The 25,273-nt window shown below is 44.5% G+C and overlaps 1 protein-coding gene and 1 long non-coding RNA gene across 3 annotated transcripts in view; one reads left to right on the top strand and one right to left on the bottom strand.

Annotated features, from left to right (window-relative positions):
• Positions 1 to 713: 713 nt before the first annotated feature.
• On the bottom strand, positions 714 to 23,834 carry LOC145545335 (uncharacterized). Its single transcript, XR_014082010.1, has 3 exons — positions 23,729 to 23,834; positions 11,999 to 12,151; positions 714 to 3,943 (listed from the first exon to the last, which is right to left on the bottom strand). It is a non-coding gene; the product is annotated as an uncharacterized LOC145545335 (long non-coding RNA).
• Positions 23,460 to 25,273, top strand: part of SPTBN1 (spectrin beta, non-erythrocytic 1) — a 206,786-nt gene continuing 204,972 nt past the window's right edge. The window contains exon 1 of one of the 2 annotated variants that reach the window (XM_081589621.1): positions 23,460 to 23,690. The gene's annotated coding sequence lies outside the window, so the exon portion shown is untranslated. Of the gene's footprint in view, positions 23,691 to 23,920; positions 24,393 to 25,273 lie in introns of those variants that run through there. The other variant, XM_081589622.1, reaches the window with a different exon arrangement.

Raw genomic sequence — 25,273 nt, 5'->3', positions numbered from 1 at the left:
ATGACTTCTTATTGAAGCTAAAACTCTAATTATTACTATTACTGCCGAGAGATACCAATAGATTCAATTCTAGAATATATTAACTGGTTTACAGATTTCCAATTAGTGCCTAGATGCCAACTAGGATTTATTACAAAGTTGTTCAGTGGTAAAGAATCTGCCTGCTAATGCAGGAGCTGCAGGAGACGCAGGTTCGATCCCTGAGTCAGGAAGACCTCCTGTAGGAGGAAATGGCAACCCACTCCAGTTTTCTTGCTGGGATAATCCCATGGATGGAGGAGCCTAGCAGGCTACAGTCCATGGGGTTGGAAAGTTGAACACTACTGAGAATGCACACTTGGGAAATTTCAGAGCTAGAAGATGTCTTTCAGATGATATGGGCTCAACTGTCATGATTTTTATGGATGAATAAAAGGGACCCATTTGGGCTATGAGGTACCCATAATCAGAAGGAAAACCGGTTTTGGAAATCTTACCTTAATTGAGTACACTTAAATAAAACCCTGTAGAATTATTGAACCCTTGCTGAAACATCAACAAGGGACTAGGGATCATAATGGTCCATCCTGAGATGGGCCGCTTCTGCATAGAAAGAGGCTTAACACTTAGAAAGAAATTGCATGATAATCCTCAAGGCGCATAGAGCCTCCACCTCCCAGCACTTGTGATAATGCCGGCAGACTGCCGAGTCCAAGACAAACCAAGACATGCTCTTTGCTTGTCATTTTTATTACATAAGAAAGCACATGGAGTTCAACCCAACACTTTTTTTTTCTTCATAAAAAAGTACAAAAGCAAAAAGAAGTGCTTGCTTACAGAAGGTGGATAACAAAGTAATCCTAAGTCCTTTACTATCCTCCTGATAAATGGTTCCCTCACAATATTCCCAGAGGACTTCATTCCATCTGGCAGAATGATAGGAGAGAGATTAAATCACTTTTTCTTTATAAAATATTTGTACCTACTTCTTGACTAGACCAAGACTCCAGATTTACATCCCCTATTTTATATTTCCTTCTGAGAATAATCTCCTGACCTACATGGTGAATTAAAGAAAATCAAAAAGTTCCTCTCCGTAAAATGATTTCCCTGACTGGCTTATCCTCCCCAGGAGTCCTACAATGGCGGTGGTGGTGGGACTGTGACTTCTTGTAGTGGGGCTGGTACTGGGAGTGAGTCAGGCAAAAGTCTCTAGATGATACAGAGAGGACACAGGTGGACCAGGCTAACAATTGTAGAGAGAAGTCCAAGTCAGATAACTGGAAGAACACATACAAAGTCAAGTCAGGAGTCTACTGAGGTTGGGTTTGCTACCTCAAGGGTTTGAAACTGAATGGAAGTGGGCTTGTAGGACAAACAGTTCAGAGCCAGGCAAGGTTTCTTGGAAAACAGTCCCAGGTTTGAGCTGGCATACATGGCTCACCAGCTGTGACTGTCAGGGCCTGGTGTCTTGAAACAGGATCAGGTGGACTTGGAAGAATCACTGGTCAGTGAACAATAGTTAAAAGCACCAGGGCCTGCATTAGGGTCTGGAGTGAAAACTGGATCCCCACAGAAAAGGGGATCAGCAGGATGTAAACTCAAGGATAAACCCATTGTTGCTCCAATAATCAAATCAAAGGAGGAGCAGGAATGGAAGCAGAAAGCCCCAGTGGGAAGCAGCCAAGGTTGTCAGTGTTGGAGATGTCCACATGGCGCTGGGGTGGGGTGTGTTGGAGTGATACCAGGATCAAAGGGTGGATGGTACAGCCACTCTCCATTCTGTTCCTACTGCTCTGAATGTGATGCGTCTTGTGCCATCAAAAGTTCTACCAGAATATTTGTTTCCTCTCTTTCCTGGCCATTAACTGAGAGTATGAAGGAGAAAGGAAATGTTTGCTTATGGGGACGAGTATGTCAGTGTTGACAGGAAGTTTGTCTCAAAAGGAACTCCAGAATTTTGATCCTGCAGGCATTCCTATTGGAATCTGCTGGGACAGCAGGAAGCGGGGAATACGGCCAGAAGGACTGCCCTGTGATCAGCTTCACTGAGTTCTCCAACTAACTGGTTGGGGATCTGTGAGTCAAGTCAAGGTGTTCTCTTTAGAAAAACTCGGTGAAAATGCACTTTCTTTGAGAAGGGTGAGGAACATTAGCACACACTCAAGAACTTTAACAGCTCAGCCAAGAGACAGTCATGCATAAGCCTGGAGAGAATGGAATGGAGGAAGCTTGGGTTCCAAGGAAGGCAAAGTTTCCAGCATGGCAGCCTGAGAACAGAAGGCACCAACAGGGCAGGGGGCAGAGGGAGGCTGCACCCTAGGGGTGCTCCAGAGCTTGCTTGGAGGAGGGGGAGAGTGGAGTCAGCAGACTGGATGCCAAAGTACCCACTTTTACCTCCACTTCTACCACAGTAGGTCAACCTGAGTCTGTTTTGCACATTGAGTATCTGTGATTTTCTTTCATTTGGCTTTCAATCAGTTCAGTTCAGTTCAGTCGCTCAGTCATGTCCGACTCTTTGCGACCCCATGAATCGCACGCCAGGCCTCCCTGTCCACCACCAACTCCCGGAGTCTACCCAAACCCATGTCCATCAAGTCGGTGATGCCATCCAGCCATCTCACCCTCTGTCATCCCCTTCTCCTCCTGCCCCCAATCCTTCCCAGCATCAGGGTCTTTTCCAATGAGTCAACTCTTCACATGAGGTGGCCAAAGTACTGGAGTTTCAGCTTCAACATCAGTCCTTCCAGTGACCACCCAGGACTGATCTCCTTTAGGATGGACTGGCTGGATCTCCTTGCAGTCCAAGGGACTCTCAAGAGTTTTCTCCAACACCACAGTTTAAAAGCATCAATTCTTCGGCGCTCAGCTTTTTTCACAGTCCAACTCTCACATCCATGCATGACCACTGGAAAAACCATAACCTTGACTAGACGGACCTTTGTTGGCAAAATAATGTCTCTGCTTTTTATGTTCATGGGGTTCTCAAGGCAAGAATACTGAAGTGGTTTGCCATTCCTTTCTCCAGTGGACCACATTCTGTCAGACCTCTCCACCATGACCCGTCCATCTTGGGCGGCCCCACATAGCATGGCTTAGTTTCATTGAGTTAGACAAGGCTGTGGTCCATGTGATCAGATTGGCTAGTTGTCTGTGATCGTGGTTTCAGTCTGTCTGCCCTCTGATACCCTCTTTCACCTGAAAAGCACCACTTGACACCAAGAACACTAAGTATCGTCTATGTTCTCAGCTCTGTGTCAGACGCTATCTTAGTTATTCATGTAGAACTCTCTCCTCCAAGAGTTTATAGTCTCTCTGGAAATTCCCATTTTCTCTAATGGCAAAAAGGAGAGAACACTCTAGGATAGCACGTAAGTGCTAGGTGTTAGGGTCTAGAAGTGAATCACAGGTGCAAGGAAAAAAGAAGAGATCTCAGGGTTATGGAGGTGAGGGGCCATGTCAAAAAGGTACCCCCTCAAAAGTGGCATCTGACCCTTAAAGGAGAAGAGGAGGAAAAGTGGGGAGGGTATTCTAAGCTGTGAGAACAGCACGAGCAAAGGTGCAGGGATAGGAACGCTCAGGGCCAGCTTGGAAAATAGTAGATGAAGAAAACATATGCATGACTGTTTTCCATTTTCTAAATTATTTGTTCAGACTGTATCCTGAGCAAGAACAATTTCCTGTGGTTTATAAATAGGTCTCAGTTATTTTAGTAGAATGTAATGCTGATGATCATTCATGGAATGTTCCACAGAGACTTCAGTTTTCCAAGAGTCAAGAGAAAATGTATAAATGGATAAGACATAGGGCAGTATATGAAACATCATTCATTACCATAGGGTCATCAAACCTAGCACAAAGTTCATGCAGAAACCAGGTACTGGTCTCTCCGTCTCATTCTCTCTCCTGGATTTGTTCCTGATTTACCATGCAAAGTGCCGAAGGCTTCAGATGACATGTACCTCTGGATACAAAAGAACAAGAAGAGAAATTGGGAGATTAAAAAACAAAACAGGCACAAGAGAAAGATAAAGTCATTTGTTTGAGCTCACAGGGAGGGTAGTGTCAAGGTTACAATTCAGGATGACATGTAAAGTTTCCTTTCATCTAATATCTTGAAAACAGCCTACCCACCTCCATAACAAGAAATCATTAGAATTGTCAGTTCAGTTCAGTCGCTCAGTCGTGTCCGACTCTTTGCGACCCCATGAATTGCAGCACGCCAGGCCTCCCTGTCCATCACCAACTCCCGGAATCCACCCAAACCCATGTCCGTCAAGTCGGTGATGCCATCCAACCATCTTATCCTCTGTCGTCCCCTTCTCCTCCCGCTCCCAATCCTACCCAGCATTAGGGTCTTTTCCAATGAGTCAACCCTTCGCATGAGGTGGCCAAAGTATTGGAGTTTCAGCTTCAACATCAGTCCTTCCAATGAACACCCAGGATTGATCTCTTTTAGGATGGATTGATTGCATCTCCTTGCAGTCCAAGGGACTCTCAAGAGTCTTCTCCAACACCACAGTTCAAAAGCATCAATTCTTCGGCGCTCAGCTTTCTTCACCGTCCAACTCTCACATCCATACATGACCACTGGAAAAACCATAGCCTTGAATAGATGGACTTTTGTTGGCAAAGTGATGTCTCTGCTTTTAAATATGCTATCTAGGTTGGCCATAACCTTCCTTCCAAGGAGTAAGCGTCTTTTAATTTCATGGCTGCAGTCACCATCAGCAGTGATTCTGGAGCCCAAAAAAATAAAGTCTGACACTGTTTCCACTGTCTCCCCATCTATTTCCCATGAAGTGATGGGACCAGATGCCATGATCTTAGTTTTCTGAATGTTGAGCTTTAAGCCAACTTTTTCACTCTCCTCCTTCACCTTCATCAAGAGGCTTTTTAGTTCTTCTTCACTTTCTGCCATAAGGGTGGTGTCATCCGCATATCTGAGGTTATTGATATTTCTCCCGGCAATCTTGATTCCAGCTTGTGTTTCTTCCAGCCCAGTGTTTCTCATGATGTACTCTGCATAGAAGTTAAATAAGCAGGGTGACAATATACAGCCTTGACGTACTCCTTTTCCTATTTGGAACCCATCTGTTGTTCCATGTCCCATTTTAACTGTTGCTTCCTGACCTGCATACAGGTTTCTCAAGAGACAGGTCAGATGGTCTGGTATTCCCATCTTTTTCAGAATTTTCCACAGTTTATTGTGATCCACACAGTCAAAGGCTTTGGCATAGTCAATAAAGCAGAAATAGATGTTTTTCTGGAACTCTCTTGCTTTTTCGATGATCCAGCGGATGTTGGCAATTTGATCTCTGGTTCCTCTGCCTTTTCTAAAACCAGCTTGAACATCTGGAAGTTCACGGTTCACGTATTGCTGAAGCCTGGCTTGGAGAATTTTGAGCATTACTTTACTAGCATGTGAGATGAGTGCAATTGTGCGGTAGTTTGAGCATTCTTTGGCATTGCCTTTCTTTGGGATTGGAACGAAAACTGACCTTTTCCAGTCCTGTGACCACTGCTGAATTTTCCAAATTTGCTGGCATATCGAGTGCAGCACTTTCACAGCATCACCTTTGAGGATTTGAAATAGCTCAACTGGAATTCCATCACCTCCACTAGCTTTGTTCGTAGTGATGCTTTCTAAGGCCCACTTGACTTCACATTCCAGGATGTCTGGCTCTAGGTGAGTGATCACACCATCGTGATTATCTGGGTTGTGAAGATCTTTTTTGTACAGTTCTTCTGTGTATTCTTGCCACCTCTTCTTAATATCTTCTGCTTCTGTTAGGTCCATATCATTTCTGTCCTTTATCGAGCCTATCTTTGCATGAAATGTTCCTTTGGTATCTCTAATTTTCTTGAAGAGGTCTCTAGTCTTTCCCAATCTGTTGTTTTCCTCTATTTCTTTGCACTGATCGCTGAGGAAGGCTTTCTTATCTCTCCTTGCTATTCTTTGGAACTCTGCATTCAGATGGGAATATCTTTCCTTTTCTCCTTTGCTTTTCGCTTCTCTTCTCTTCCCAGCTATCTGTAAGGCCTCCTCAGACCACCATTTTGCTTTTTTGCATTTCTTTTCCATGGGGATTTTCTTGATCCCTGTCTCCTGCACAAGATCACGAACCTCTGTCCATAGTTCATCAGGCACTCTGTCTATCCAGTACAATTAGAATTGTACAGAGTTCCAATTCTTGTGATTCCTAAAATGAGGACTTTTTTTTTTTTTACTAGGCTGGTATGTTTCTTGGGTTGTGGATCCCAATAGCCTATACTTGAGAAACATTCCAATGCATATGTACACGTTATATGGTGTCTGAGAGAAAGAAGATATGTATAGTGGTAATTAATTAGGTTAGGGATGGATCTGTATTCTGTTGCAATTAGCATTATCCTCAGTGTTCCTGTTCTATTTTCCAAACTGCTTCACTAGCATTTGCTTTACTATATACTATTCACTTTGGCCTAAGAAAGATTATGAATGAACACATTTTTTTTTAATTTGAATTTTCCTCTGGGCTCCTCTTCTTATATAGACTAAGAATAATAAATGAACTGATGATAAGCCTCAATATCCCACCTTCTAGTCATAATGTAGTTGGTAAAAGAGGGAGCCTAGACTTCACAGCTTTGAGTGATGAAAATTAAGTTTTAGTGGCAATAGCAGCAGCAGCAGTAAACTACTTATTACAAAAAATTTCTTAAGACAAAAAAAACACTCAGTTCTGTCTTGGGGCTTCCTAGGTGGCTCACTGATAAAGAATCTGCCTGCCAAGCAGGAGACATAAGAGACGTGGGTTCAATCCCTCAGTCGGGAAGATCTTCTGGAGGAGGAAATGACAACCCACTCCAATATTCTTGCCTGGAGAATCCCATGGACTGAGGAGCCTGGCAGACTATGGTCCATAGGGTCACAAGAGTCAGACACGACTGAAGCAATTTAGCATTCATGCACATTGGGTAATAAAACCATCATCAATAGCATTTTGGTCATTCCAATAATCCTTCCCCAAATTCTTAAAATACTACCACAATTGAAAAGGAAACTCCACCCAACTTACCAAATGTAGTAACAGTTGCCTACAAAAGTGTCCTTTGACAGGTAGAATGTGTAGCCAGTCAAAGAGTATTATTTTCACAGTGTTTAAGATTTACAGAATCCTTTCTTAATGCCTAAGGTTTTGCTTAATTCAGTCATGCCGTGTGTAAGTTTTATGCTTTATGAGGATTTTCAGAAGGGAGAGGGTGAAGGTAGTGATATGATAGCAACAGTGGATTACATATTAAACCACTAGCTAATTGGAAATTAAGTTCACAGGGATAACCCAGTCCAGCATGATCTACATATTTTTTTTTGTTTCTGACATCCAAACACCTTTACTTCAGAGTATGAAAAAACTAGGCTAGGAATTGGGAGATTTCTACCATAGAAATCATATCAAGTTTTTCCATTTTGATCCCTTAAGCAAACAATTAAACAAAGACAAAAACAAAAAACCAAACATACTGGGTTTCTGAGATGTGGAAGTTTAGATAAGGTCTTTTCTGTGCAGTTCTCAGGAAGTAAGATTCAAGTGCCCTTTGTATTTCTGTGTTGTGTATCTACGAAGAGAGGCCACAGACCCAGGTGATCAGGAAACACACCTTTCCTTCCTTTCTCCAGGATGCTCTAGGCTTTCCCAAACTAGTCAGTGCCCTCCCAGGGCCATTTCCACTGAATGTGAACTGAACAAAGGGCTTGGGAGTGGTGGGAGAAGAGGACATGATAATAAAATTAGCTTCAGAAATGTGAGACATCTACCTTATGAAGTATGGTAGTGTATTGACGTCTGAGAAAATCTGCAGTTATATTAAGGTCTGTTTTGGATCATCTGAGCATTTCCCAAGCCAGGCTCACCCCAGAAGCCCATTCCCCTCTAGGCCCTGTACTAACATTCTGTGGGCTATGTTTAGATGAACAGGAGCACTGGCTTTTGCTGGTGCATGGGGTCCTCAAAGGCTTTCTCTGCCCCTTGACAACTTTGAGAATCTGAGTAAGTCACACTCTCGGGGGCTTCCCAGGTGGCGCTAGTGGTAAAGAACCCATCTGCAAGGCAGGAGACACAAGACACGCAGGTTTGAACCCTGGGTCGGGAAGATCTCCTGGAGGAGGGCGTGGCAATCCAATCCAGTGTTCCTGCCTGGAGAATTCCATGGACAGAGGAGCCTGGTGGGCTACAGTCCTTGGGTCGCACATGAGGGTCAGAGTTGGACATGACTGAAGCGACTTAGCATGAATGCACCCTCTCAGGGTCCTAGTTTTCTCATTTAAATTATGTAGAAAATAAATCTAGCTCTGCCCACCCACCCTCGGCTCCACCACAGGGCCAAGGAGTGAGCCTGGGACCTCCACGCTGGTAGGCACCCAATGGCGCCGGCGCCAGCTGCCTTCAGACATGCTGATGCCTGAGTAGCATAGGATTCCAAGTCTGTGGAAGACGTAAATAACCTCCTGCCTGCCCTTCTGCCCTGCTCTCTGACCTTGCTGGTCTCTCAGGATCTGAGATGCTGACCTTCACTGCTCGGTTAAAGGCTCAAGAACCTGACTTTCCCTAAACCCGTCCAGCTGAGTAAACCTGGGATGTTGTTACACCCGAGGGAAGTGAGGAGTGAGTGGTCAAGGCGCCAGAGCAAGAGCCCTCCGTGATTCAGGCAGAGGAGTGAACCTGTAACCAAAGGGGAACATGAGTGAACTTGGGGACAAACTGGGCTGACATATGTAGAGAAACCCCTGCTGATGAAGAAGAGGCAACAGACTGACTGTACCATGGCTGACGAACCAATGAACTTTGTCCGCCTGACTCACGTTGGGTCCTCGGAGGTGAGGCCAGAGAGGGACTTGCCACGACAGGGGCAGCTCAGGAGCAGACGAGATCCAGGTGAAGCCGAGACAGGCTGGGGAGCAATTCTAGATGCTCTAGACACAATGGTTCTGCTTTGTGTCTAGCCTTCACTCTGTCCAGCCAGAAGGGTTGAAGGCCCCACCAGTTTCCCTCCTAGAATCAGTGCCTCCCAGGTCCCTCTTTCCCTGTCTGTCTAATAGAACCTCAAAAGGCTTGGGGGCTGGGCTCCCCGTACTCCCTCTGGCTAAAGCCCCTCCTGGAAATGGGGTCAAGGTTGCAGGACAGACCAAGTGACTGCTGGTTGGCCAGAGGAGCTCCGCTGTAGCCCTGGACACTCTCAGATCTGAGATAGGAGATTTCTGGGAACCTGGAATGAGTTCTCTTCTCCTGAATGACGGACTAGGTGCTGTATGTTGTTAAACTCTTAACCTGGAATTCCTTAAATGGGGTGGGTAGTGAGATGACCAGAGTTGAAGCCAGCTTTGCTGAGAAGCACCCTACTTCCCTGCCCTTCTCTTTCCTCCTGGAATGAACCCAAGCAGAGGTCAAGCATGGGCTGGGAGGGTAACCACTGGCTAGTCTACTCTTTTCTCTTTAGATCTCAGACTTTAAGCTCACAGTCACTCCAATCTCTCTGCCAGTACTAGGGTCTTTCTCCAGGTAAGCCTTTAATCTTGTGTTTCTGTAGCATTGCTGGCTCCCTAAGATCTTTCCTTTTAAATCAATTAAAAATTTAATTTAAAAAATAAAATAAATCTGTCATATTTTGAAGATATAGTATATATTTAATAAACATTTACCTCCTTTTCTTTGCAATTCATGATAGAATAAATCTGTTTCAACAAGTGTTCCAATATCCTTTCTAAAACAACCACTTTTTTGTCCAGTCTCACTTCCCAGTAACAGGAAGAAATATTAACACTCTTTTAAAGCCAGACTCTCTAGAATGTAAACTTACTAGCTGCGTGAATTGTGATTTAAGGCCAGTTACCTACCCTGTCTTTCCTTGAGTGTTCCCACCTGGAAAATGGAGCTAATAATGGTAACTGTTTCAAAGCATTGTGAAGATTAAAGCACATTGACAAAGCACTCAGAATAATACTTTGTGTAAGGGGCTCATTACTTTGTCGACAAAAGTCTGTCTAGTCAAAGCTATGGTTTTTCCAGTAGTCATGTACGGATGTGAGAGTTGGACCATAAAGAAAGATGAGCACCAAAGAATTGATGCTTTTGAACTGTGGTGTTGGAGAAGACTCTTGAGAGTCCCTTGGACTGCAAGGAGATCAAACCAGCCAGTCCTAAAGGAGATCAGTCCTGAATATTCATTGGAAGGACTGATGCTAAAGGTGAAGCTCCAACACTTTGGCCACCTGATGTGAAGAACTGACTCATTTGAAAAGACCCTGATGCTGAGAAAGACTGAAGGCAGGAGGAGAAGGGGACAACAGAGGATGAGATGGTTGGATGGCATCACTGACTCGATGGACATGACTTTGAGCAAGCTCCAGGAGTTGGTGATAAACAGAGACACCTGGTGTGCTGCAGTCTATGGGGTCGCAAAGAGTTGGACACAACTGAGTGACTGATCTGAAGTGAAGTGCTCAATAATCTCATTCAAGCTACAGTACTTTTATCTTCTAATTATATTTTATACTCCAGATATATGTGTCTCTTGGCTACTCAAACTTACACCTGATGCTTTCCCACATCCAGGTCTTTGCTCTTGCTGATCTCTTCACCTGGAATGTCCTTCTTCACCTGTTCTACCTGTTGAAATCCTACCCATTCTTCCAGACCCAACCATGAACACTACCTTCCTGATGAAGCCTTGCCAGATTTCCCTTAACCTAGTATCTTCCTATTCAGAGGAATCTCCTCAGGGCTTCATAGCTCTCTACTGGCTCTTACCACGTTCACTTTGGATCCAATGAGTTTTATGCTCCTGGAGGAGCAATGCACACACACACAGAGCCCTGAGCAGTGTGATCTATCAGGGACAACTTCAGGATGGGAATCAGGAGATCTGGAATCTGGTCCCAGAACAACCACGCTGTAATCTTGGGCAAGTCTTATTTATACACGCCTAAAGAGACCCTGGCCTCTGGCTGGTAAAGAATCTGTCTGCAATGCAGGAGATCCCAGTTTGATTCCTAGGTAGGGAAGATACCCTGGAGAAGGGATAGTCTACCCACTCCAGTATTCTTGGGCTTCCCTGGTGGCTCAGACGGTAGAGAATCTGCCTGCAATGTGGGAGACCTGGGTTTGATCCCTGAGTTGGGAAGATCCCCTGGAGGAGGGCATGGCAACCCACTCTAGTATTCTTGCTTGGAGAATTCCCATGGACTGAGGAGCCTGGCGGACTACAGTCCACCGGGTCGCAAAGAGTCAGATGTGACTGAGTGACTAAACACAGCACAAAGAGATGCTGGACATGTATCTCTTTTAGAGAGAGAGGTGCCCTGTTAGAATATATAGAAATTTAATTATTTATTTATTTGGCTGCAGTGAGTCTGAGTTGCAGGATCTGTAGTTAAGGCATGCAGGATCTAGTTCCCTGACTGGGGATTGAACCCATGCTTCCTGCATTGGCAGCATGGACTCTTAGCTGCTGGAGCACCCAGGAAATCCGTAGAGTACATAGACATTTTAAAAGTGGTTACCTACGGGAAATGGAGGTGGGGCTGTGAGGTGAGTGGGGACAGAGTGAGAGACAGAATTTCAATACCATTTTATACCTTTCAATACCATTTTGTTTATTTTAAAATGTGAATGTATTGCCTTGGCAAAGAAAAAGCTAAAGTTGAAAGAGAAGCCTCTGACTGTGACAGTATTTTAAACAAAACCAGATATTTATCTTGTTGATTTTCAGTTTTCAGTGAGGCCAGGAAAGAACTAAGGAATGATTTACCAATTTATTGCTGCATCTTTGTACTGGAGTATAAATCCCTATGGCAAGCTTGTCATTGGAAAGATGAAACTTTGGCAGTTGATATGTTCCTGGAGTTTTCTTTTCAAATGAGTCACGTTGATGTGTCCAGTTTCTGACACAGATGCTCGGAAACCAGAGGCCTTCAGTTGTCTGGGATGTGGCCAGTGATTGTGTGAAAGGCCCCTGACTATAGCATCAACACCCTTACCCTTTCTGGAGGATGTGGGAGAATTCAGTTAAGGAGCAGGACAGGGTCAGTCTAAGCAAATTCTCAGATCCAGTTGGAGGGTAAATTAATAGGAATTTATGACTGGAGTCAGCTCTGATTCTTCTCTCACCGACGGGAGACAGTTGCACCTACCTGCCGATAACCAAGACATAATTTAGAGAAAGCTTTTGGATAATCTCCCCATAGAATCTACCCCTCCACATAAATCTTCCCACCAGCTGGGTAAATCCTCAGTTCTCAAATTCAGTTAGCCCACCACCATAAGAAACTCAGACCTCAAAATATTTTTGTTCCTACCAGAGTCTTGCAGCAATTAGAAATCCAATATATGATTTTTCTCAGCTTGTTTTGGTCTCAGGTCCTCTTTGGAGAGACTCCTGAGTGTCAATTACTTGCAGCTGAGAAGGGCCCATACTGACCCAGCAGGTATCGTATCAAACCCCAGCATCCAGCCTGGCTGCTCCTGGGAAGGCTTCAGAAGAGCTTTTCAAAGCAGACCTCATAAAAACAAACACTCCTTCCTCTACCCCATCTCCTGTCCCCTCCAAAAAACAAACAACAATACAGCTCTGTTCACTAAACACAAGGGGGTTTTCTGTTTCAAGTATTTTTTTCTTATTCCACATTGGCAGCACTTATTAAGGAACGGATGACTTTCAAGTTGGGTGAACTTTGAAACATAAGCACAAGAATCCAGGTGCTTCACATTTTTTCAAACTTAGACACATCCTTACAGCCCTCGCCTGAAAAATATCTTTTTAACATTTCATTAGAACTATGTCAGTTGGTTTTTTTTTAAAGATGACTTTGACCACGTATCTCAAATCATTATGTTTGCTTTTAAAGCTTGTAGTAAAATGACTAAGATCCTATTTCTCTTTTCAAACTTTTGGAAACAGCTTTGGTGTCAGATGGACCTGGGTTTGAATTCTGTTTTCATCACCTGTTAGTTGTAAGACCTCGGGCAACTAACCCAACCTCTTCGTGCTTCAGTTTCTTCATCAATAAGATGGAGACAATTATAGTACACACCACATGGATTAGTTGTGAGAGTTAAATAAATACATGTAAAGTACTTAGCAGAGGGCCTATAAATTGTTGTTGTTGTTGTTCAGCTACTAAGTTGACTCTGATTCTTTTGTGACCCAGTGGACTACAGCCTGCCAGACTCCTCTGTCCATGGGATTTCTCAGGCAAGAGTACTGGAATGGATTGCTATTTCCTTCTCCAGGGGACCTTCCTGACCCAAGGATCAAATTCACATCTGCAAGTCTCCTGCATTGCAGGTGGATACTTTACTGCTGAGCCACCAGGGAAGCCCATGCCTATAAATACATTGTAAAAATAATAATGTTAAAGCAATAACAAAAAATTATTGTAACTTGTATCTCATCTGAGGAAAATGCATATTAACTAAAATTTAGTCTTTTTTGTGATTTTTTTAAGGGCCTCAATTTCAATCTTAAATGAAGGTTTATTATTAAAATTGAACTCTTATTTCCAACATGTTTGTAAAAGAAAGAACCCAGAACCAGTCTGCACACCATGAAGAGCAGGCAAGGGCAGAATTTCACTGCCTCTAAGGCAAATCCACAGTGTTTTTGTCATGTTCTGAGAATGAGATGTAACATTTGTGCTGTAACCTCACATCCCCACTCACCCAGTATCTGAGGGCAGAGGATGGGAAATTAGGATGCCCAGATGTCAGAACTGTGATTACAGGGACAAGATCCAAATCACACAATCCAGACCAAAGAGTTTCCTCTCAGACTAGCTACATGTTAGACTTCTCTGACCTCTGGAAGGAAATGGTTTTACTCTCTGTTTCTCTTCGTTCTTCACCCATGAGTTCAGTTCAGTCGCTCAGTCGTGTCTGACTTTTTACGACCCCATGAACTGTAGCATGCCAAGCTCCTCTGTCCATGGGGATTCTCCAGGCAAGAATAGTGGAATGGTTTGCCATGCCCTCCTCCAGGGGATCTTCCCAACCCAGGGGTTGAACCCAGGTCTCCCACATTGCAGGCAGATTCTTTACCATCTGAGCCACCAGGGAAGCCCAAGAACACTGGAATGGGTAGCCTATCCCTTCTTCAAGGGAACTTCCCGAGCCAGGAATCCTCATCCATCAGCCTATGAATTTTTTCCATTTCTTGAATGGATTCTAGGCATAAATCTAGCCCACTTCTGGAATCCTTTACATAGGCTGGGAAAATATGTCAAATTGGGGTGGATGGGTGGTTTATCTTGAGGCAATGACATGATGTCATTGCCAAGGTCATCTTTGGACTTTCCAAAAGAATGACACCAGTCATGAAAACATTAGCCATGCCTACCTTCTGCTTTCAAAAAGAATCATGGCTTGCTGCCCACAAATACCAAGGCCGTTGTGATGGAGGCACTATGGGAAGCCTGGGAGTTGGAAACAACCTCACTTTGGAGTCTTTGTTTTGTGGCATATTCCAAATTCTAGTTGCTTTTCTTCAGTTTCCCAAACCGAAATAGTCAGGATGCCAGGGACTGAGGTCCCTATTGAAAATGTCTGGAACAGAGTTACTCAATAGAATTATAATGTGAGCCATATATATAATTTAAAAATTTTGCAATAGTTATATTTGAAAAAAAATAAGAAAGAAAAGGTGAATTTTAAAAACTTTTAACCCATTATACCTGAGATGCTTCCCAGGTAGCTCAGCTGGTAAAGAATCCGCCTGCAATGAAGGAGATCCCAGTTCAATTTCTGGGTCCAGAAGTTCCCCTGGTGAAGGGATAGGCTACCCACACCAGTGTTCTTGGACTTCCCTGGTGGCTCAGATGGTAAAGAATCTGCCTGCAATGTGGGAGACCTGGGTTCAATCCCTGGGTTGGGAAGATCCCCTGGAGGAGGGCATGGCAACCCATTCCAGTATTCTTGCCTGGAGAATCCCCATGGACAGAGGAGCTTGGTGGGCTATGGTCCATGGGGTTGCAAAAAGTTGGACACAACTGAGCAACTAAGCACAGCACATATCCAAGATAGTATCATTACAAGATACAACTGATATTTTCAAAACAGAGATATTTCACACTTTTTAAAAACTAAGTCTCTGATTTTACTATGTATACAAATTTCATAAAATGTGAGTGCTCACTAGCCATGTGTGGCTGGTGGCTATTGTACTGGCCAGTGCAGGTTGAGAAGAAGAAGAAAAGTGCAGCTTGTTACGTGGAGCCTTTGCACTCTGCACTCTTCCCCTCCTCATTCTCAGCTGCTACTGACCAAATGGAGATTCCAAGAAATTCTTTTCTAAAATTTCTAGTTTTATTCCAACAATAAGGACTCAGAATCACTTGTATATTCCTGTGGTGGGATAATTACAATCAAGCTGCCTGAAAATATGCAAGTGGAATAACTAGTTTATATCTGAGAGGTTAACTGTGATAAACCCTTTTTCAAGAAGAGCTTGCAGGGAAGTGTTAAAGAATATGCAGAAGCCCATTCACCTGATGTGACAAGTGTTTGGTTGGTTGTTAAAAATGATGCTAAATGGGGAATAAAATTTTTTTTCAATTTTGATTTACATTTTAAAATTGAATGAAATTCATATAATATAAAGGTATCCATTTTAAAGCAACCGTTTCAGTGATATTGATTATATTTACTGTTATGCAATTATTGCCTCTATCTAGTTCTAAAACATTTTCATGACTCCAAAATAGAACTCCATACCCATTAAACAGTTATATCCCATTCTCATCCCCACACCTCCACCAGGCCCTGGTAACCACAACCTGTTTTCTCTCTGTATGGATTTACCCATTCTGAATATTTTATATAAGTGGAATCATAAAATATACGACTTTTGGGCCTGGCTTTTTTCATTTTATGCTAAGTGTTCATATGCTAAGTGTACAATGTACCGAAACACTGTAGCATGTATCAGTGTTTCATTCTTTTCATGGCTCAGTAGTATTCCACTGTATGTATCCAACACAGTTTATCCATCCATTGATGAACTTTTGCATTGTTTCCACCTTTTGGCTATTGTGAATAGTGCTACTATGAATATTTGTATACAGGTGTTTGAGTACCTGTTTTCATTTCTTTCGGGAATATAGCTAGGAGTGGAATTATCATATGGTAGGAAAAGGAGTACGTCAAGGCTGTATATTGTCACCCTGCTTATTTAACTTATATGCAGAGTACATCATGAGAAACGCTGGGCTGGAAGAAACACAAGCTGGAATCAAGATTGCCGGGAGAAATATCAATAACCTCAGATATGCGGATGACACCACCCTTATTGCAGAAAGTGAAGAACTAAAGAGCCTCTTGATGAAAGTGAAAGAGGAGAGTGAAAAAGTTGGCTTAAAGCTCAACATTCAGAAAACTAAGATCATGGCATCTGGTCCCATCACTTCATGGGAAATAGATGGGGAGACAGTGGAAACAGTGTCAGACTTTATTTTTTTGGGCTCCAGAATCACTGCTGATGGTGACTGCAGCCATGAAATTAAAAGACGCTTACTCCTTGGAAGGAAGGTTATGGCCAACCTAGATAGCATATTTAAAAGCAGAGACATTACTTTGCCAACAAAAGTCCATCTATTCAAGGCTATGGTTTTTCCAGTGGTCATGTATGGATGTGAGAGTTGGACGGTGAAGAAAGCTGAGAGCCGCAGAATTGATGCTTTTGAACTGTGGTGTTGGAGAAGACCCTTGAGAGTCCCTTGGACGGCAAGGAGATCCAATCAATCCATCCTAAAAGAGATCAATCCTGGGTGTTCATTGGAAGGTCTGATGTTGAAGCTGAAACTCCAATACTTTGGCCACCTCATGCGAAGGGTTGACTCATTGGAAAAGACCCTAATGCTGGGTAGGATTGGGGGCGGGAGGAGAAGGGGACGACAGAGGATGAGATGGCTGGATGGCATCACCAACTCAATGGACATGGGTTTGGGTAGACTCCGGGAGTTGGTGATGGACAGAGAGGCCTGGCGTGCTGCAATTCATGGGGTCGAAAAGAGTCGGACACGACTGAGCGACTGAACTGACTGAATTTAGTTTAACTTTTTGAAGGACAGCCAAACTGTTTCCCACAGCAGCTGTACCACTTTACATTCCCACCAACAATGCATGGGATTCCAATTCCTCCACATTCTCACCAGTAATAATTATTTTCTGTTCCCTCCCCCTAGTTTTGTTGAGATCTAATTGACATATAGCACTGTATAGGTTTAAGGTATACAGCGTAATGACTTGACTTACATGTATCCTGAAATGATTACATAAACAGTAAGTTTAGTTAATATCCATCATCTCTTAAAGATACAAAATTAAAATTTTTTTTTGTCTTATGATGAGAACTCTTAGGATTTACTGTCTCGAAAACTTTCACACACATCCTGGAGCAGTGTTAACTGTTGTCATCATGTTGTACATCATTTATTTTATAGCTGGAAATTTGTACCTTTTGATCATCTTCGTCTACCTCCCCCACCTCCAACATCTCTGGTGACCACAAATTTCATCTCTTTCATTTTGTTTTACTTTTTTTTGTTGTTTTAATTAAAGCTATTTTCGACCCTAGTGGTTACATTTCCCTATGACTAATAATATTGATCATATTTTCACAGGCTTGTTGATCATTTGTGTATCTTCTTTGAAGAAAATTCTATTCAACTCTTTTGCCCATTGTTTAATTGGGTTGTTTGTCATTTTGTTGTTGAGTTGTGAAAGGTTTTTATATATTCTGAATACTAGATCCTTATCAGATGTATGATTTGCAAATATTTTCTCCTATTCTGTAGATTTATTCAATTTCTTGATACATCTTTTGGTGCACAAAAGTTTCCATTTTGTCTATTTTTGATGAAATCAATTTTGTCTATTTTTGTTATTGTTCATATTTTTGGTGTCATAGGTGGTGCAGTGGTAATGAATTCAGCTGCCAGTGCAGGAAACGTGGGTTTGATCCCTGGGTAGGGAAAATCCCCTGGAGGAGGGCAGAGCAACCCACTCCAATATTCTTACCTGGGAAATTCCATGGACAGGGGAGCCTAGAGGGCTGCAGTCCATGGGGTCGCAAAGTGTCAGACATGACTGAGCGACTGAACTGAACGGAACTGACCACACATAATCTGATGGTAATATTTTTAGCCTTTCATCAGACATTTCAAAAATGCACAACTTCGTTTCCACTGAAAGAACTCTTTCATACTCATATTTAATTGGTTTATATAATGCTTAATTATAATAAATGTAATTAGTAGGTATAATAAGTATAACTGGCATAAAGAAGTTTGAGGAGAGATATAACTGCCTTGGTAAATATACAACACAACTGGTGGGAACTGAAATACACAGATATAGAAGAGTATGGTCTTCCAGCAGAGTGGGTTTGTTGTACCACAGGTATCAGTGTGCATACAACACAGCAAGTAAACAGTGTAATCCAACATGTGGGTTAGGTGAAGAATCATTGAGAACATCTAATCTACTATTCCAGAGGTCTAAATTCAGAATTACTTTAAGAACTTAAAAAAAAAAAAGTAGTAATATATACGTAGTATTTACCATCTTAACCATTTTTATTTATTTTATTTTTTGATATGTTTTCATCTGTTTATTGACTAACAGTCAATGGACAAAAGATTCTATAAAGTACTAAAAATTAATTTTAAACATTTTTAAAAACACTGCTTTTCGTTTTTTAATTGGAGGAAAATTGCTTTACCATGTTGTGTCGGTTTCTGCCATACAACACGAATCAACCATAATTATACATATATCCTCTCCCTTGTGAGCCTCCCTCCCCTCCCCCCATCCTACTCGTCTAGGTCATCACAGAGCACCAGGCTGGGGTGCCTGTGTTATATAGCAACTTCCCACCAGCTATCTCTTTCATACATGATAGTTTATATATGTCAATGCCACTTTCCCCATTTGTCCCACCCTCTCCTTCCCCTACTGTGTCTACAAGTCCATTTTCTATGTCTGCATCATTCCTTCCCTGCATCGGTACTATTTTTCTAGATTCCATACATATGAATTAGTATACAATATTTATTTTTCTCTTTCTGACTTACTTCACTATGTATAACAGGCTCTAGGTTCGTCCACCTCACTACCACTGACTCAAATTCATTCCTTTTCATGGCTGAGTAATAGTTCATTGTATATATGTACCACATCTTTATCCATTTATCAGCACTTCAACCATTTTCAAATGTACAGTTCAACGGCATCAGTTCAGTCACACTGTTGTGCAACCATCATCACCATCCATCTCTAGAACTTTTTTCATCTGGAAAAGAGAACTACTTTTTAATAATTAATATGCAATGCTCAAGCACACGGCTCTGATGTACTAGCTTTTAAGCAGATATCACTGTCACTTAGTAGTTGTGTAAACTTAGAAACTCAAATTATTTGTGTCTCAGTTTTCTCATTTATAAAATGCGGTTAATATCTATCTCACAGAACTGACAAAAGGACAAGAAAGTATATTATTTGCTAAAACACTGCAAAAACTGGAAAGTACTTTATAGTTGCTACTTACTGGGCTTCCCAGGTGGTGCTAGTGATAAAGACCCCACTTGCCAGTGCGGGAAACATAAAAGAGGCAGGTTTCATCCCTAGGTCAGGAAGATCCCCTGGAAGAGGGCATGGCAACCTACTCCAGTATTCTTGCCTGGAGAATCCCATGGACAGAGGAGACTGGTGGGCTGCAGTTCATTGGGTTGCAGAGTGGGACACCACTGAGGTGACTTAGCACGCACACACATGATCATTACCATTGTTAACAGAAAATTTTGAAGATCCTATATAGAAAGCTGAGACTATTTATTCTGACCATGTTATAAATATTATTTCTAAACATTTATATTACCATATAGTCAGATTAATCATCATACATATATTGTACTTGTTTATTGATCATACCTCCTTCTACAATGGAAGCTCCATAAAGGCAGTGATTTTTTTTACTGTTTTGCCCACTGCTCTATTTCACAGCCTAGAACAGATTAAGGCATACATATTTCTTGAATAATTGAAAGAATGAATTGTTTTACTGAGCAATAAATGTGCTATTGGTGCTCAGAAACTATTCATTCATGGTAATGATACTTTAAATATGTAAGTCTGTAGGTTTCCTCAGTGCAAAATAAATATGTGTAAATCACCAGATGGAACATTTCTAATATGAGGAGACATCCCCGACTAGTTCAGTGTTAAAAGGAAGCCAAGTTTAAGAATATTAGAAATGAAAATATTTTTTTCAAGTTTTCAAAATGTGTCCTCATTATAAAATTTTAGTGTGTTAATTAGTACAATAAAAGATGGGCTTTCTTTTTCTAAATTTTTATTGTGGTAAAATATATACAACTTAAAGTTTATAATCTTAATAATTTTTTCTTATATTTTAAAATAGTCTGTATCCTCTGTATTGTACAATATATCTTTGTAGCTTATTTTATACATAATAGTTTGTAGGTATACAGGTATTAATTGGGCTAATATAATCAAGTAAATAAAGTACCATTTCCTCTTTTCTAAATAAAACAAGTGGTGGCAGACATCACTATTGTTCATCAATCTTTGATTTTAGTTGTAGTCACCTGACAAAGCAAGTCATGTGAAATGCAAGTGGAGAAAACCTTGTGCCATTTCTGGGCAGAAGTATTTCTGATATGAAGGTACCATAGCATCTAAGTGTTCCAGAATGCTGAGCTGACATTTGGAAGACAGCTTCCTCAGAGAGTTTCTTGGAACCACAGTTGACTGTGCATAAGCAACAAAGTTTTTGTTGATTTGTAACTAGCATATTATACTGAGATTTGGGAACTGGGTGTTACCGCATCATAACCTAGTCTATAGTGATTAATAAGTAGGTTGACAAGATTTCCCCCTACATTTCGAATGGAACGCTAAAGTAACTATATATATCTGCAAAAAATTTGAAATAAAGCATTATCTCCACTTTATTGGAGACAAATAAAGCCTGGAGACAAAGCCATATATACTCGCAAGGTTTTGAAAATGGAGAGTAGGAAGTTACAGAGAGGACACTGATGAGTTTTAGGTTCCTTTAAATCAACCTTGATTCTAATGAGGGAAAAGCTGCATCTGAGATACTTAAGAATAATCCTTTTGAGTTATCTTTATTATTGCCTAAATGTTTTTTCTTTTTCTCGGTTCTGTCCTTCTACAGAGATATGTGCCTTCTTCAATGACCTTTCCAGATTTAGACTCTTTTTTGGGATGGGGGACTTGTTCATTTCTCCTGGTCAGTGATAACCCTGGGCTCTCCTGGGTGACGCTTTTTTTTTTCCCCATCAAAGGGTAAGAATTTGAAATTGCTAGTGGGGTATTTACAGCGAAACTCTTGAATCCTTGTCTTTCACATTTTTTGAATACTTGCTGCCACTTCACTGGAGTACCTTGCTAAAGATATGTGTGGCTTCACTTTCTGAAGGAAAAATTTTAAAAGTAAGGGGGAGTAGACTGGGGTAGGGCAGGTGACTCATCCATCAAATGAAGATTTATTCGAATACTGTTATCTGAGATAAAGGAAACAGTTAAGAGTCACAATTTCAGAATAACACTGAAAGAATTTAAACAGGCATTTCTCAGTACTGCCATTGTTTTCTTTGGTATTTCATTAACATTGTGGTGGGGGTGGGGAGGCTAGGGGCTCTGGCACAAAATAAGTGAAAGGGAAACAACTTTTATTTCTAGTTGGATTTTGCCTTACCTAATAAGGGCAGCCACAGACATGTTGATTCTGTTCAATTCAACAAATATTTTTTGAGTACCTTTTAAATGCCTACTATGTACAAACAGTGGACAAAGAAATATGCCCTTTGAGATTTCACTTGGCTGTGGTGATCAGCCTTGTGAGAAAAATGTTAAATTATTTGTATTCCTCAACTGTTTTTTCATACGGTTCAAATATAAACTTTGGTCAAACATTCAAACATATGGTGAAGGCCTGAAAGGAAGGATCATCTTCACTTTGCTGGGATGATTTTGTTTGGTTTTATTTTTAAATATTCATTAAAACTACATACAAAAATATAGTAAATCTACCAGGTTCACTGATTTGAGATATAAGCATGATCGCAAATCAGTGGACCTGGTTGATTTATAGATCTCTCATGGTCTATTATTATTGCTATTATTTATTAAATTTTTTTTTTTTAGTTTAGGGTTTGAGGGTCATATCTTCAGGTGTAAAGCCTTAGGGCTTTAAAAACAAACAACGGAGAAAGGCCTCTTCCCGCGGAAGGCTTACACCGCCGCCTTGGGCACTTACAGAGCAGGCAGAAAGTCATTTTCTCCAGACTGTTTTCTGAAGAGCGTTTCTATTTGTGGTCCTGGTGATGACACCATCTTTTCTCCTCAATAGTGGCGGTTCCAGAATTTCTACATAGCCTGAGGGATTGACAGGGTGAGCAAGCTGGTTGAGAACAGGCTCGCTCACTTGCCAAATCTCAAGGAAACGTCCGGTGTCCGTCTCACGGTATGTGGGTAGGGGGAGAACTCAGCCCTCCCGCCATCGCGGGGTCGCCAGTGCACCGGGGACGCCCCCACTCCCCGGGAGCGGCTCGGGAAGGGCACCCGAACCAGGCTAAAGTGAGCGTTGGGGCGTTAGGCGAGGGAAGCAAGAGTTACACGAACCACTTGTGGGGTCTATTAAAGCTACCGCGAGGGAAAGGGTGAAAAAATCACTCATGAAGGACGAAGATCTTGACTTCGCCGAGCAACAACCGCCCTCCTTCCATCGCCCAGGTTCCGCACCGAGAGGTCACCATCGCTCTTCATCAGGCCGGGCAGAACCTATAAGGCATCACCACCTAGACCTAAAACTAAACCAACCAAACGACTTTCCAAAGCCTCCCTCCACACGCTCTCTCCGTCGCCTTCCAAACGCTAACGTCGCGCGCAAAAAGAGGCTGCACAAGTCACGTAGAAAATTAGGCAGCCCCTTTCCATGGCGATAATCGAATTAGCCTCAAATGAAACGTGAAATTGGACCTCGCCGGTTGTGGGGACAAAGCCCCCACCGTCCCTTGGCTCGGAAAGCGCAGCGGCTGTGCCCACCCTGCCCAGGCCAGTCCCGGCGGCAGGGGACAAGGTCGGCGCTGGGCCAGGGCAGAGGCTCCGCGGGGAGAGCGTGGACGCGCCCGAGGTTCGGGTCGCGCGCGGAACAGGCGCCGGGTGGGCGACTGCGGGGCTCTGGACGAGCGCGGAGGTCCGGCGCTAGCGAGCCACCGAGAAGGGAGGAGCGCAGGGACAGGGTGGAGGGTGTGCGGGAGAGAGCGAGTGAGCGCGCGTCTGTGCGCGCGCCCGGCGCCCGCCTGTCCGCGTCCGCGCGCTCCTCTCCCCGCCCCTCGCCCCCTCCCTGCAGCTCCCTTCCCTCCTCCCCCCGCCCCGCGCTCCAGCCCAGCCCCCGGAATCAGTGCAGCTGTTGCCGTGCAGGCTGCGGATTCCTCCAGTCCCTCCCTCGGCCGCCTCTCCGCCCGGAGCGAGCGCGCAGCCCCGCGCAGCAGCGCCCACCGGTCCCGTCCTGTGAGCCCCGGCCCCAGCCGCGGACAGCCCCGCGGAGTCGCCTCCCGGCCCACCCGCCCGGCCGCCGAGGAGCGGGAGGAGGACGGGACCCCGGCGCCCCCACCCCCTTATCCGCGGGAGGTAGGTAGGGGGCCGGAGGCTGGAAGATGCCAACTCACTGGGGCTGCCTCCTGGGCTGGCTCTGGGGCGGCGGGAGGAGGGGCGCGGGCCCAGGCCGGGAGGACGCCGCTGCCCCGCCGCTCCCCGGCGCCCGGGGAGCGGGGTGGGGGCAGGGAAGCTGCAGAACCCGGGCGGGGGCGGCGCGGGGAACCGGGTCCCCAGTGCTTCTGAGTACGCGGGCGGGGCGGGGCGGGGCGGGGGTCGGCGGGCTTCGCAGTGAGGCGGCTGCACAGCCTCGGTGCGCACCTCGGCCGCCCAGCCTCATCCTAGGACGCATCGGGGCCGATTCCTCGTTCCTCCCTTCGCCGCCTCTTCCCTCCAGCCGGGGGCCGCTGCGCGGGGGTGGTTGCGGAGTGGGCAGACGCAAGGGTATATTTTCAGGTGCCCTCCCTCTAGCCCCGGCTGGTGGCTAGCGGAGGCGGCGTTGACAGGGCCGGGCTCTGAGCGTAACGGTACGGGGGATGCGGCCAGGCGTGGTCCCGGCTGCGCCGCGCTGCAGCTGAACCGGAGGCGGCGGCCCGGCGCCCCCACTCCCGCCCATCCTCGCTCCCGCCCCCCGCCCTCCCTGCGGTCCCTGCTCTCCCCGGGCTGGGCGGGAGCCGCCTCGGGGCGCGGAGCTGCCCCTCGCCCGCCCTTCAGCTCCTGCCACCCTCTCTTCAACAGGTTTGTGCCAATGCGGGGACCCTCCGGGCCTGACTTTGGGGAGATGGGCTGGAAGCCCCTCTGGTCATCAGCCCTCACACCACGCCCGCGGCCCTCTTTTGCGGGGAGCCTTCCCTTTGTTTTTGTGATAGGAAAGATGCCAAGTGCCTGCCGTCAGATAGGGGTGGGGCGGGGGGAGTGTTGTGGGGCTGAGTACACAAGCTGTGCCCGTTATTTTTCCAGTCAAAAGCCGGGCGAGATAGTGAGTGAGGAGAGGGCGAGTGGGGGGGGGGGTTGTGCTTCGGCGGAGGAGGAAAATGGATTCAGTAGGGTTTATCTGGACAGGGATGTGATTTTTTTTGGCAAGATGGATGGCTCCCGTTGCCTTCGCCGTGATGCAGCACAATGCGGCAGTATCGCAGCCTCTCCTGCTTCTCACTGGCGGGGCTTGGCACGGCCACTGAGCGCCTGGGGCCCCCGCCCGGCCCCACCCAGGCCCAGGGCTGCCCTTGGCTGAGACCCGGAGCCGCTTCTACCTTGTCATGCTGCTTCAGCTGGATGGGGCGTCAGGAGGATCAGGTCATCTAGCTGTGAGGAGGGGAGGCTTCTCTTGGGGTGACCGGCTGCCTCGCCTGTTGGCCGTTCTGGGATGAAGGGGTGTCTTGCAATGCTAATGCGAGGCAGAGGGAGTCGGCCTGCGTCTGCGGACAGGAATCTAATCTCTAATAGAGGGACCCGAGCCGCCGTAGGGAGGGGTTGCGGGGAGGACCCGGCCCAGCGGTGTGCGGAGGCCATGGTGCAGTCTGGATTGGGAGTCGCAGCGTCTTTTTGTGGATCACCTGTAATCCGTAAACCACAACCCAAGTCTCCATCAATTTCATCATATGTGGAAAGTTGATGTT

The sequence above is a fragment of the Giraffa tippelskirchi genome, chromosome 4 (assembly GCF_054371585.1).
Source record: "Giraffa tippelskirchi isolate mGirTip1 chromosome 4, T2T-mGirTip1v1.2.pri, whole genome shotgun sequence".
Lineage (NCBI taxonomy): Eukaryota > Metazoa > Chordata > Mammalia > Artiodactyla > Giraffidae > Giraffa > Giraffa tippelskirchi.
This window is presented reverse-complemented; position numbering and strand designations above follow the sequence as displayed.